Below are 12,356 nucleotides of genomic sequence, written 5' to 3' on the forward strand. Positions count from 1 at the left end.
AGTTTCTACAGAGTACATGGAAAGATTGTGGCGAAGCTTAACTATTTAAAAATATAAATCATGACTGGTAAGAATGAATACAATATTCACATGTATATATGTGTCAAAGGGATAACAAATGCATAACTGACCTTTAGTGCATCTTTTTCAGAAAAAACATGGACTAATGGCAAACTAAAACCACCAACTGCAATTGAGTTCATTGAGACATGTTAGCACACAAGCAGGGAAGTTCAAAAGCTTAAATGAAGAATCAAATAAAATTTAAAAATGCATTACCCTCCAGTGTCAAATGAACCAAATGGTTAATAAAACTTGTAAAGAAAAAAAAAGCCAAGTGTTAAAATCAACAATATCAGCATGACTAAAGGTTAGTTTATGTCCCCTTTATGTATGAAAATAGATACTGTACATCCATCTCAAACAATGTCACCACAACTGCCTGCATACTTCCATCTTTCCTTTACGTTGGCATGGATGTTAAGCAATACATCTACTAGAGGGCAGCTGAGAGTCCAGAGTTTCTGACATCAACATGATGACGGAGGAGGTCAGGATAATGTCGCTGTTAAGACAGAGGCTAAAGCAGAAGCAGCGTTGTAGATGGCAGTGGTCTGTGACGCCATAAAATACATTGCAACATGTGGACGGAGAATTCTCTTCACTAAAATAACCAATGAGAGAAACTGACAGAGAACAGTCAAGTACTTTCAAGGAAATTAATGCAGAGTAGGGACGGAGGGTTCCACGTATCTAATGTTGGGCATAAATGAGCCTTGAGAGTCTCCATGTCGTGGGCACAGCAGTGTGCTGAGCTAAATGTTGACGTCAGCATGCTAATATGTTCAGAATGACTAAGCAGGTATAATGTTTTCTGTGTTTACCATCATAGATAGTTAGTTAGTTATGTTAGCATGCTAACATTTAACAATTAGCACAAAAGACAAAGTACAGCTGAAGCTGACAGCAATCTACCTAGTTTTGCAGAAAAGGAATTTTGATCTACTGATGGCACTAGATGAAAATTAAGAGAGCATCATGTTACTATAGTTCATCCTGAGGGGAACACGAATATCTGTATTTCATGGCAGGTCATCCAATAGTATGAAAAATCATTTCACCCAGTACCACAAATGTGAACCTCATGATGGAAGTAAATGAAAAGTCAGGTGATTCATCCTCTGGGGACAAGAGATATTCAAAAGATCACCTCAGTCCATCCAGTACTTGAAATTTCAGTCAGGGCCAAAGTGGTGGACTAACAAACCACATTGTCATCCCTTCAGCAACACTGCTGGCATGGCTACAATTCAAACAAAATCCACTATCATATAATAAATACTGTTAAAACCCATCCAGTTTAAAATCATCACATGTGGAGCATGATGAGGTACATGGGCTCGTTTGATAGTCTGTGGAGATATGTCAGGCACAGAGGTTCCCAACCACTGTCTAATACACTATCATGCAAAACATATTAAAGTGTAAAATGATCCTACAGAAAAAAATTTTCCTCTTTATTATCCCCATTTGAAATAATAGACTTTTATCCTGGTCTTGTATGAAGGCAAATATGAGTCCAAGAAAACATCCTTAATCCCCAATGAACCCTGAGCACCCTTTTCATATAGTGGAAACACTTTGAAGGTAGTTGAGACTCGGCTAAGACTCCCTGAATCCCATGAGTTACTTTTTGAAGGTGTTCCCGACTGAGCAGATATGAGGGTAGTGTGTGTGTGTGTGTGTGTGTGTGTGTGTGTGTGTGTGTGTGTGTGTGTGTGTGTGTGTGTGTGTGTGTGTGTGTGTTTGGACCTTGAGCCACACTGCTGTGGAATGTGGTCAGCTGGTGAGGCCTATTAGTGCATGAAGCTCACCAGTCACACCTCGCTGTTAGTATTTGTGTTCATTTGCTGGAAAAAGAATCTGCCATGTTTATATTTTTTCTCATAATGGCAGAAAAGCCAAGAATAGAATGTAAAGATGACAGTTTTCACCATGCCTTGTTGCATTACACACAGGCTGTACAGTAAATGTGGAGGCAGATTGGCAACAAAAAGCAGCCCAGGAATATGCTGTCAAGCATCGCCACTACACGCAACATTTTAACTGCTGCAACATGTTTGTTGATCACATTCACAGTTGAAGTTGCTGACCATCTTTTCAAACAATTTAAAGCAACTTAGTGTAAACTTCTCAGAGTGTCACGTCTGACTAGTTAAACCTGAGAAATAGTCCAACCTGAAGCAGGACTCCCGAAACGTTTTGTTGATTTAGCTTGTTCACAGTACGTAATATGTAAGCATGACAAAGCACCTGCTAACTGCTCACTACTCTTTGATGTCTCTGCCTCTTCACCACTTTCGTCATTAGGTTTAGCAGTGACGGTTGAAGGGATGGCTGAGGTATTCAAGAAAAAACACTGCGCATGCACGATTCTATTGTGACACTACCTGACGATGTAGCACAACAGTCTACTACGGAAGAACACTTGGTTTGCCGTACTCAGGAGAACTTCAAAAGTGTTAGGAGGTAGTTACAGAAGTAGTCATTGTAAGAGTTAAATGTTGCTTAGTGATATTTTTTTTCCACTACAAAGCCACTATGCCACGCTGTAACGCTGTAGCTGTCCCTCTACCATCACTGCTTAAAGTCCCTATTATCACCTGCAGGCTACATAAATAAATCTGTTATCTTAGCACACTCTGCAGTGACAGCTGGCAAAGACTTCTTTTCTTTTTGGTGCACCTTCTCTGCAGCGCCAGCTTTGGTTTTTTTTTTTTTTTATCCATGTTTCAGCAACAAGTGCAAGATAACTACCTAAGTGCTAGAAACTCTCACTTTCAGTTATGTTAGCAACTGCTACCTGCTGTTACAGATTACACCAGCTGTGCTGCTGCAGCTGACCTACTGAATATATGTATATAGGTTATCATGCTAGGGTTGGGGAAAGACCTCACAAGACCAACCTACAGGGAAAATTCCCAAACTCCCCGATGGCCAGTCTGCCACTGAGTAAATGTTTATTATGTAGGTATATTTATTATTATTCTGTTTTGATTCTTTTTTTATAGATCTACTTTATTCCTAACTCCATGATACATTGCGCAATTTACTGACGCAACTTCTAGTTATTTCTTTCACTATCTGTTATCTGTTATGAGTTAGCAGCATGCTTCAGGTGTCCTCCCTTTTCTGAGAGATTTTTGGGAAATAAATGATGTGACAACACGAGCAAGTACTCAGGGTGAACTGGGAACAACTGGCGGAGGCCCCTGGGAGGCTTTGGGACATTGAATCAGATTTCGCCATGTTTAAAGCCTCCATTGTAGAGGTGGCTGCTATGAGCCCTTTTGGGCTAAGTTGGCCCAGGGGTCCCACCAGCTTGGTTGGTTGCTGAAGTAAAACCTGGGTGTGGGAGGAGTTTGGGGAGAATATGGAGAAGGATTTTTGGTTGGCGAGGAAGTTCTGGCAAGCCATCCAGTGACGCAGCAAAGGGTAAGTAGGGCTTGGCTCAGGTTGTGTTCAAGGGAGGAACTGCTGACCCAGACTGGGAATATTGCCGGGAGGTGGATAGAACACATTGAGGAATTCCTGAACCGGACTCACATGTCCTCTATGGAGGAGGCAGAGGCTGAAGACTCGAGGAAAGACTCGCCCACATCCCTGGCAGTGATTGCAGACATAGTCCTTTTCGAACATGTAATTAGAATTGGCTGTTTTCTTATGCACTATTCTTTTGTTGGTTTGGTGTTTGTTTTTGTACATGTTCAAAATAAAGATTTCAATCAATCAAACCTCCTCTGCAAGTGGCCAGGTGTAAAAGTCTATTCCTGAGAGCTGGGGAGGAGGCCCTGACCAACTGTCGAACCTCAGATTTCTTTTTTTTTTATTGACAAGAAAAACCATACAGAACCCTCGTAGGGTAAGAAACATCATCGCACCTCAGACTTAGGAGGAATAATGTGGGTTCCATCCTCGATTTGGAACAGTGGACCAGCTCTTTACCTTTGCAAGCTTTCTCGGGTTATGGGTTATGTGATTTTGGGACTTGGAGAGGGCTTATGATTGGATCACCCAGGTAGTCCTGTGGGGGGTACTGCAAGAGTATGGGGCACTGGGGCCATTGCTATGAGCTATTCAGTCCCTATATAACCAAAGTGAAAGCTGTGTCTGTATACATTCTGTCTTTGCTGCTGAGTATGAAGCAGCAGGATGAGAGTCAATACCTCCAAGTCTGAGGCCATGGTTCTGGTTCTTGAGTTTCCTCTATAGGGTGGCTGTGCTCAGCCTTAAGGATAGGGTCAGGAGCTTGGATGTCTGGAGGGAGCTCTGAGTAGAGCTGCTACTCCTTTAGATCAAAAGGAGCCAGCCGAGGTGGTTTGGGCATCTGATCTGGATCCCTCCCGGGCATCTTTGGGGGTTTGACCAACTTGGAGGAGACCCTGGTGTAGACCCAGAACTCTGGAGGGATTATATATCTTTTCTGACCTGGGAACATCTGGGGATCCCCCAGGAGGAGCTGGAAAGCATTGCTGGGGAGAAGAACGTGGAACCTGGAACACCTGGCTTAGCCTACTGCCACTGCAGTCCGACCTCAGATAAGCAGAAGGAAATGAATGGATGGACCTTGTCCGTGAAAATCTCTGTCTGAGTCACTGTCAAACAGATTTTCATCTGCAATAGTGATCTGCAACAATGAAGAAAACAACTCCCAGGATAATTTCATTGTTTTGATGGAGAGACTCCTACCGGCAGAAATTACATACTGTGCGTTTAAAACGGATAATGTCATCATACCTCTACGAGGTATGGGAGGGCAATATGAAGAAATGGCCTCAGATAGCAACATAGATGTATAATAAAATTAGATACCGGACTCAAAGATGGCAACTATTCAGTCTAATGAGAATTGGATGCATATGTCTACAAAAGTTTCTAGCTTCCAGGTTTACTTCCTGGTTATGCAGCCCATGGAATATGAACAGTAGTCTAAAGTTTTCCTTACAATGACGCCACAAATCAAGCGTAGCATCAGTTCTGGCAGGCCACGACGTCAAGCGCTAAATCAGCTTCAACAGCGTAGCTGTCAACACGGAGCAGATCAGCTGATGGCTCAGCTGACTCCCCGTGCCAGCTTCCTATTGGGAAATTGCATTCAGAGCGCACTATTTAAACTGCTCTAGCCCGACCTCACTTGCTGCTTCCTCTGCTGGCTCTTTGCAACAAGCTCCCGCATGAAGAAAAAATCACCGTTCGTGTTCGTACTCACCCTGCTGCTCCTGATGTCGTCGCCCTCCGTCCATGATGAGGACCCGTGGCAAAGCGACGGTTTATTGGAGGCTCAGCAAAACTCCGAAACAGAGGAAGCCATCTACGACGATGAGAGGGCTCCTTCTCTCCGTCGAAGCTCTCGCCTGGCAGGAAAAGGTAACGCCACAGATACTCCACTGATCCAAGACTGGCCGATTCCAAAGCTGTTGGAGTTTCTGTTCGCTAACAATGTTACGGCTCCGGTCGGAGCGTCACACCAGGAACTGTTCGCTTTATTCTTAAATTGCGCTGGGTTTCAACCTCCAACCGTCGACCAGCATCCTGTCTTCGCTCCTCGGAAAGCCACAACAAAACGTAAACACAGCTCCCGGAACTCAGCGGTCGCTCCCACTCCAGCCGCTGCCCCGCCGGCCAAAAGAGCTAGAGCCCCGACTTCGGCAGTCGCCTCTGCAGCTCCGGCAAACGACGCCATCATGGCAGCGCTGTCTTCCATCCAGACGTCCCTTTCAAGCATGAACTCCAGGATCCAGACCTTAGAGGCCGCAACCACTTCAGCTTCTAGCTCTTCTCTCCAGGCCGCCTTGTTTACATCCCGGGAACTGGCTGCTTCCTCCTCGACGCGGGCCGATGACGTCACTCCGACACCCCCCGACGGCGTCTCAATCCCGCGCAGAACCCTGGGAAGTGCAGTTCCAATCTCCACCGGCGACCCATTCTACCCTCCTGCTGCTGCCATCTCCTGCAATCTGAGAAGCCAGATCCTCGCAGGTAACGATGTCAATCTAGTCAAAATCCTGCTGTGCTCAGATTTCAGTGATAAGCGTGTGGTAGATTGTGGTGATGTATCCGTGATGTTAAAAGATAGTGATCCTAGACTTTCTAAGACTCTGACACTAGCAGAATTCACTGTTGCTTTTGGCGTATACAGAGATGTAATCTGCGAAGTCTATCCATCCCGTCGAGCCGAACTGGACACTTATCTTTCCATCATTGCCGATCTCGCCATGTCATACGGTGGAACTCTGTTCTATGAATACCACAAATCATTCTCTGCCAGGGCTGCTATGTTCATTCAGAGGTTCAACCAAAGGCTGGATTGGTCCGTGGTTGACCTGGCTCTAATCAGCAGGCACTGCACTGGCCGCCAAGCTCTTTCTTGCTCCATTTGTGGTTCTTTCTCGCACTCATCCAACATGTGTCCCAAATCTGTGGCTATAGTCCACCCGCCGGCAGGCCCCAAAACCGATGAGAATAAGGTGACACCTTCTTGGACTCCAATGTGCCATAATTTCAATGAAAATGTATGCAAATTTGCCAACTGTAAATATATTCAGGCTTGCAGCTATTGCGGGGACGGGCATCCAAAGTCAGTGTGCCCCAGACGTACCCGTCTCCCGAGGAAGGAAAAGAGAAAATAAAACCTTCAACCCCAGTCAACGTGGCTGAGCTGGGGAAGGCTTTAAGGAAGCATCCAAACCGCTGCTTTGTCAATTATTTGTTAACCGGACTGGTTCAAGGGTTCATGGCTGGTCTGTTGTGGTTGCCTTAAGTGTCTCATACATGTAATAATCTGCAGTCTGCCTTGAAAGAGCCTGAAATAGTAGACACTTTACTGGAGAAAGAAGTCAGGAAAGGTTTCATGATCGGACCTCTGGATAAATCCCCTTTTCCCGTATCACGCATCAACCCCATAGGTGTTGCTACCAGGAAATATTCCGGCAAAAAGCGTCTCATCATCGATTTATCCGCTCCTCATCAGGGTGGTGTTCAAAGTGTTAACAGCCTCATTCCGCTACTGCCTTTCTCTCTGTATTATGCCTCAATTGACGATGCCATTAAGCTCATCAAACAAGCAGGTAGAGGTGCGTGGTTATCAAAGGCCGACATCACAGACGCGTTTAAAGTTATGCCTTTACACCCTTCTCAATGGCATCTGTTCGGTGTTAAATGGAGAAAAAAAAATGTATTTTGCAGTTAGGCTCACCTTCGGGTGTCGCAGCAGTCCAAGAATCTTTGACACGTTGTCAGAAGCTCTTTGCTGGATCTTGCTAAATAATTGTAAACTGCCATTCGTGCTTCACCTGTTAGATGATTTTCTGCTCGTAGATTACCTTCATGCCAAGCCGGATCATGCTATCACCACACTTAAAGATACTTTTAAAAATCTAGGAGTCCCCTTATCCGAGGAAAAAACTTCAGGTCCGTTCCAAGCCATTGAATTTCTGGGTATTAAACTAGACAGCATTCTCATGCAAGCTTCCCTGCCTCTCGAGAAATTAAATCGCATCAGGGAGATAATAAAGGAACAGTTTTCAAAAACCATCTCAAAAAGAGATCTGCTCTCACTGCTAGGTCATCTCAATTTCGCCATGCGCGTGATTCCTCAGGGCCGCTCATTCATATCCAGGCTTCTCGACCTCTCAAAAACAGTCGAAAATCTACACGACACCGTAACCTTTGATGAAGGGTGCAGATCAGAGCTCCGGTTCTGGTCTTCGCTGCTTAAAAAATGGAACGGCATTTCTTTTTTCTATAATGACTATACCGAATCATCTTTGGCCATTAGATTATTCACCGACGCAGCTCCTTCCGTGGGTTTTGGGGGTTTCTTTAATAACCAGTGGTTTGCCGATGCATGGCCAAAAGAATTGTCATCTCTACCAGCCAGTGCTTCTTCTTCTGCCCTAATGGAAATATACCCAATCGTAGTAGCTTGTCTTCTCTGGGGGAAACACTGGTCAAGGAGAAAATTATATTTTTGTGACAATGAAGCAGCTGTTCACATCATCAACAAAGGGCGTTCCTCCATACCATTAATTAACAGATTTATAAGACGCCTTACTTGGGCATCCGTGCTGGGGAACTTCATCATCCAAGCAGCTCACATTCCAGGATTGGATAATAAGATTGCTGATGCTCTGTCTCGTTTTGAATTTCAGAAATTCCACAGTCTGTGTCCAGAAGCAGCGGCATCCAGCCTACCGTGTCCTCCTTTCCGCCATACGGTGCTAGATTAGACACCTCCTTGCAGTCATACATGCTGTCAGCTGCTCACTACATGCGTACTGGCTTAGCGAAATCTACATTAAAATCGTAAGACTTTGCATGGTTCTATTTCACCACATTTTGTTCCACTTTCTCTGTTGCAACTCTTCCTATCAGTATTCCCACTGTATGTGCTTTTCTGGTTCACTGTTTTGAGTCCCGCAAACTGCAGCCATCCTCCATCAAAGGCCTCCTCGCAGGTGTGCAGTTTCACCTGCGCTGCTCGGATCCATCCGCCAACAGCCTGCTAGAGAACCCATCCATTAAGCTCTTGCTAAATGGCTTTAAAAAAGAGAAACCACAAGGCAATGACATTCGTCTCCCCTTCACTCCTCCACTTTTGCACAAAATAATCACTCACTTAAGGAACGGGTGCTTTGGTCCATATACTGACTCACTGCTAGAAACAGTCTTCCTCACAGCCTTTTATGGGTTTTTAAGGTGCGGAGAATTCACAACACGCTCACGATCTTTTGATCCCTCTCAAGACCTCACCATAGGCAATGTAACAATCCACAATCATTACTTCTGTGTTTTCTTGAAACATTCCAAAACTGATAGAGACAGAAAGGGTATATCAGTCCCAATTTCTCAAACTAATTCTGATTTTTGTCCATTGTCTTCTATGGTCCGCCATCTGAAAAGCCGTGCTCCAGCCAGCCCACAGGAGCTGCTGTTCATCACGGAGGGAGGGGAACCCCTGTCACGAGCCTGGTTCACCTCTCGCCTCCGCCTCCTCTGCCAGTTCTGCGGTTTCCCTCCAGAACGCTACACGGCTCATTCGTTCCGCATAGGAGCAGCAACAACAGCAGCAATGGTCGTTCCTGTGTCCACCCTAAAAGCCATGGGCAGATGGTCCTCATCTGCTTATGAACGTTATCTGCGTCCTGGAGATGGGGCCATTCTAGATGCTCAAAAAGCCATGAGCCAATTATTGTAATCACATCAGGATAATAAAAGATATAGGCATGATAGGATATGTCTGTCTCTTCCTTATTCAACTAGCTGAAGGGTAACGGATTGGCTTATCTCTTAGTTAATAGGGTACATCTATTTCAACTCAGATAGCCTCCTGACCTCTCTTGTAGCAAGAGGGTCCAGGGATTTGCCGGTGTGGTTGTTTTGGGGGTTTTTCTTTGCTGCTGCGCTCCCTGCTTATGCCGTTCATGATGGCTCATGAAGGGCAGGAAGGTGTGCTCTTCCTGCCTCAGGCTTTCCACGCAAGCGCGTGGAAGAGCAGGGGGTCCCAGAACAGTACCATACCGCCAAATGAAACTTGTGCAAGTAAATAAAGATTATTTTGACAAAGTGGTCCTGACTGAAATCAAGCGTAGCGTCAGTTCTGGCAGGCCACGACGTCAAGCGCTAAATCAGCTTCAACAGCGTAGCTGTCAACACGGAGCAGATCAGCTGATGGCTCAGCTGACTCCCCGTGCCAGCTTCCTATTGGGAAATTGCATTCAGAGCGCACTATTTAAACTGCTCTAGCCCGACCTCACTTGCTGCTTCCTCTGCTGGCTCTTTGCAACCCACCTCCACCCCAGCGCCTCCTGTCATCTGTTATGAATATTACCATTGTATCTTGTCGGTTGCTTTGCTCTGTCTGGGTTTTTCTTTGCTGCTGCGCTCCCTGCTTATGCCGTTCATGATGGCTCATGAAGGGCAGGAAGGTGTGCTCTTCCTGCCTCAGGCTTTCCACGCAAGCGCGTGGAAGAGCAGGGGGTCCCAGAACAGTACCATACCGCCAAATGAAACTTGTGCAAGTAAATAAAGATTATTTTGACAAAGTGGTCCTGACTGAAATGTTTTAATTGCTATCCTCTGCTCGAAGAAAAATGAGGTAGCACAAAATGAGTTGTTGGTATAGTAAGGTGGACATTGAGTCTTGTCCCAGATGTACACCTGTTTGTGATTCATCATCACTCTGCAGTCTGGGGATTTTATTAACAAGAGCAAGCGAAACACTTGGAAAAAATGTGTAGTAATTATGTTATAATGCTTGAAATGTAAATTTTTTCAATCCTCTCCAATCAATAGGTGAGTTTAAATTGGATTTTAAAAAATAATGTATATGATGATAGCAGGAATGCTAGTAGAGTCGTCTGCATTTATGTGTTACTGCACCTGTTGTCCTCAGCTGCTTCATACTGTAAGAAAAGTTTCTCCTTGAGTTTATTAAATCCCTACGGCCATGTGAAGGCAGCAGGCCAAATAATGTTGATAAATGTGCACCCCTTAGACAGGCACACAGTCTGTGACCAAGACTGCTTGCACTTGACATTGTGCTTGCAATTAAAATAGGGCTCTGAGACTCTTATTTGGCTCTTTGTCTGTTTTGAGCAGACAACGTTCTGTCCCACCAACTTACATAAAACATGATTTATGACAGAGCTGTTGTTCAGCAGCAACAAAATTAACAAAGTAGCTAAGTATTCTTATGCTTATGTTATTTGAGTCCACTTCTTCAGGTCATCCTCCCACCTCTCATGAGTACAAGGCAGACGTATGATCACATTATCCTGTTTAAGATGTGACACACATACATCAGTTCTTTCCCAATACCACACCACACTCATAACTCACGCAAGGTATCATGGGGCCCTGGAAAAAGGTGGAAACATAATTGTTTTTCTTTTAAGTCCTTAACTATTGATTGCTGTTGATCAGTTTATATCTGTGGCCGGTGTGTTACTGCCTGTCTGCAAACCAAATTTAACCCTAACCCAGGTTATAAATAAAGTTGAAGCTGTTCTATCCAAAATAGAGACATGTTCATTTCCTTTGTATTTTTTAAAAATGTGAGTTTTATTCAGGGCTTGTCGTCACATTTAAATGCCAGCTCACTTGGCCTTGCTGCAAACTGACAAAAGCTTTTGAGATGAGGTGACAGTTAAATACAGTGTGTTTGAGTGTTGTTTGCTCCCAGGCAGAAATTCAGCAAAGGTTGAAAAAGGAATGTGAGTCCATCTGCAAGTGTCTCTCTGCTGAAACTCGTGCCTTCATGCTACGCTGCCACCACGGTGTGAGAGGGTCAGAGCAAAGGCCTTTTGGAGGTCTTATGTGGTGTGTGCATACGTGCACGTGTGTGTGTGCGTGTGCATAAATGTGTAAAATGTTTAGTGTGGTCAGTAGACAGGCGCATGCTGTTCTCACTTTGTTTGCTAGTCTCCTCAGGACCTTGAAAAAGAAAACCTAAAGCAGAGGAACAGCTCATCCTATTCTACAAACTCCTTCTCTGTGTCATGTAAACAGTGTTGTTTTATACTCCCTGTGCCTCAGTTTACTTTGTGTTTTTATTGGACCATATTAAACATATTAGGGGTAGCTACTTTCCCTTTGCTTACTCTACCATTACTCATGGAGACAGCTATAAAAACATTTACCTGTAAGACAAGCCCCAGTAATCTGCTACCTGGGTGGCTAATCAACCTTAATCCCTTTGTTTCCCATACATTTACACCAGCTGAGTGAATGTTAAGCCATGCAATCACTACATTATGGTTCAGCATGCCAGTGATTATCAACAAAGTCCACACGGTGTTTTCTTCAGAGTCGATCCTAGTGTTGCTTTCTTCTGAAGTTTGCAGCAACTGTCTCTCCAAATGGAGATATTTTTCTCACTGTTTGCACGTTTCTCTATGCAGAGCCACCACAGATCATCATCACAAACTCACACACTTATGCCCAATGTTTCTGTGTTTATGCATGCAAATGTGCTGCCAGGTGTGTGGGGGAGTGTCAGGACGCTGCCTGGGGAATATTTGTGTATAAAGAAGAACAGGTGTGGTTTGTTCAACTAACATATCTCATAGCCTCTCTCTCTCTCTCTCTCTCTCTCTCTCTCTCTCTCTCTCTCTCTCTTTCTCTCGCTCTCTCACTCTCTCTCTCTCTGTCCTGGTTCAAGGTGATGGTAGCATCTCACACCTGCACTCTAAGCACTCCTTGTTCACTAAACTGGCCTTTCAACAGCACGAAGGATGAAGCCAAATGCTTCATTGTTGTGTCCACAGCTTATTATGGACATTTTTCCCCACATCACA

The sequence above is a fragment of the Pagrus major genome, chromosome 9 (genome assembly GCF_040436345.1).
Source record: "Pagrus major chromosome 9, Pma_NU_1.0".
NCBI classification, from domain to species: domain Eukaryota; kingdom Metazoa; phylum Chordata; class Actinopteri; order Spariformes; family Sparidae; genus Pagrus; species Pagrus major.